The 2785-nt window shown below is 31.6% G+C and overlaps 1 non-coding gene across 1 annotated transcript; it reads right to left on the minus strand.

The window, feature by feature from the left end:
• Positions 1–2475: 2475 nt before the first annotated feature.
• On the minus strand, positions 2476–2582 carry LOC128285930 (small nucleolar RNA R71). Its single transcript, XR_008276477.1, has one exon. It is a non-coding gene; the product is annotated as a small nucleolar RNA R71 (small nucleolar RNA).
• Positions 2583–2785: the final 203 nt, after the last annotated feature.

Raw genomic sequence — 2785 nt, forward strand, 5'->3', positions numbered from 1 at the left:
TTTAGCCATTTTTATTTTATTGCAATTTTGTTTTTATTTTAATTTTTACATTCTAATTTTTTCTTTTTACCTGCTTATGGCAGATTCCTTTAGTTTTTGACTAGGAGAAACTCATCGAGACCATTGTTATTTAACAGTGAGATTGAAAGTACTGCTCACAAAAACCATAGAGAAGCAAGGAAAAGTCGACAGAATATAGTAGACAAGCAAGAGGACATTATTATTACTGAGGAGATGGGTGATAATCAAAATAATTAGCTACCTCCTGCAGTTGCTGCAAATCCTGCAAATCCAGATCATGTTCCCCGTACTATGTACGATTATGCCAAGCCCACTCTAACTGGGGTTGAATCGAGTATTGTGAGACCTACCATTATTGCTAATAATTTCAAACTAAAGTCGAACACTATTCAAATGCTTCAACAATCTGTTAGTTCAATGGTTTGCAAGACGAAGATCCAAATACTCATTTGGCTAATTTTCTAGAAGTCTGTGACACTTTCAAGATAAATGGCATCTCTGATGATGCCATTCGCCTACGGTTATTACCTTTCTAGTTGAGGAACAAAGTTAAACGGTGGTTGAATTCTCTACCATGAAGTTCCATTGTTGTAGGCCAATTTTAGCCCATTTACATCAAAACCTAATTTAGCCTTACCTAACCCACCAAAATTAAACCCAAAACCCAAAATATTAACTACCCAAAGCCCAATTTACATCAAAACCCCAATGGCCCAAACCCTAAGCCCAAATCAAAATAAAAAAACCCTAGCCCACAACTTAAACTTTTCTTAACTAAATCTTAGCCTTTTCCACCACCAACTCCACTAGCCACTCCTTTTCCACCACCAACTCCACTAGCCATACATTTTCCACCACCAAATCCACTAGCCACACTTGCTCCATTACCTACTCTACTAACCACACTTGCTCTACCACCACTTGTACCTACAAATGAAGACATAAACAATAAAAAAATATTTTGTAAATGGCTATATAAGCCTTCTCATATTTTGTATATGGGGATTTTTTTGGAGAGTTTTGGGAGAGAAAGTTATTGTAAAGGATTTTGGAGAGGTTTCTTTTAAAGTAATCAAGGAGAAGAGTTATTGTGAAGGCTAGTTTTTGGAGAAGCTAGTTTTTTGAAGATTAATCAAAGATCAAAGCAAAAGAGGTTTCTTTATCTATTCTCATTTTAAGTTCTTTGTTTACTTATTGTTTTTCTTTCAATCTTATTTTGTTTCTTTTATACTGAAAGTAAAAAAAAAATAAAAGGAGGAAGCTTACCCATTTTTACCGAAAAGTTTTTTGAAGTCCATTTTGCAGTGTCTGCAATGGCCATGTGATGATCCCATGACCGGACGATGGATTTAACCTTGTGGTAAAAATCACCCACTCTCTCCTCTCTTTTTTTTTTGTTATTATTATATTTCTTAATATTATATTATATATAATCTTTTAATATATTAGGTATATTTTAAATTCTATATTATGTATATATATATTTTATACTATTTTATTTATATATCTTTAATATTATATTATTTATATATATAAATTTTTTCCTACATGTTATCTTATGTATATATCTTAACTATATTATGTATGTATTTTTAACACTATATTATGTACATATTTTTAATATTATCACGTATTTCTTTTTTATATATGTACATATTGATGTAGTATTATTAATAGTATTTTTTTAAAAACATCATTATTATTTCTAATATATATATTATGTACATCTTTTTTATTTCTATTTTATTTTTTATTTGTCAATATTAATTATTATTATTCTAATATTTTGATATTTTAATATTTTATATTTTATATATTTTATTATTCACATCATTGTTCGCATTTTTTGACAATAATATTCTTGGATTTTTTTACTATCATTTTAAAACTTTTTACATTTTAATTTTAAGAATAAGACAATGTACCAATTTTAACATTAAGTCATCGATTTCATCGCTATGTTGGGTGAAATTAATCGGCTCGTGTTAAAAACGGGACGTCCTTCTAAAAAACAAAAAAACTTGCAACTTCTCATTTCCTTCAATCGGATCACACTTAAATGTCAAATTGAATTCGTATTTTTGAAAATCAAGACAACATGTGTTTAATAAGATACCAATTTTGGGCGTCGCGAGGGTGCTAATACCTTCCTCGCGCGTAACCGACTCCCGAACCCTAAATTTTCTCTGGATTTTAACGTAGACCTAAACTCAGCCTTTTATTTGTTTTAATAAGAGATCTAATAGGTGTCCGATCACACCTAGGAAAAAAGATCGGTGGCGACTCCCTGTTTATTTCAAAAATCAAACGTCAAATTTCAAACTTTTTTTCAATAAATTACCACATTTAGCGACCAAGCTAAGCTAAAATTTTTACGTCGCTACATCCATCACTACATGGGATCAAATGACCAAGAAATTTCTACTGAAGTACTTCCCGCCGTCTAAGACAATTAAGTTGAGGAATGATATCTCTTCCTTCGTTCAGATTGATTTAGAGACTCTATATGATGCATGGGAGAGGTACAAGGACTTATTGAGACGGTGTCCTCACCATGGGTTACCTTCATGGTTACAAGTTCAAACCTTCTACAACGATTTGAATCCCTCAACTAGACAGTTGATCGATGCAGCAGCAGGTGGAACACTTAACAATAAAACACCTGAAGCAACTTACGAATTTATTAAAGAGATGTCACTGAATAATTATCAGTGGTAACTCATGAGGACAAAGCCGATAAAAGCAGTCGGTGTTTACAACTTAA

This window comes from Gossypium arboreum, chromosome 12 (genome assembly GCF_025698485.1).
Source record: "Gossypium arboreum isolate Shixiya-1 chromosome 12, ASM2569848v2, whole genome shotgun sequence".
Taxonomy (NCBI): domain Eukaryota; kingdom Viridiplantae; phylum Streptophyta; class Magnoliopsida; order Malvales; family Malvaceae; genus Gossypium; species Gossypium arboreum.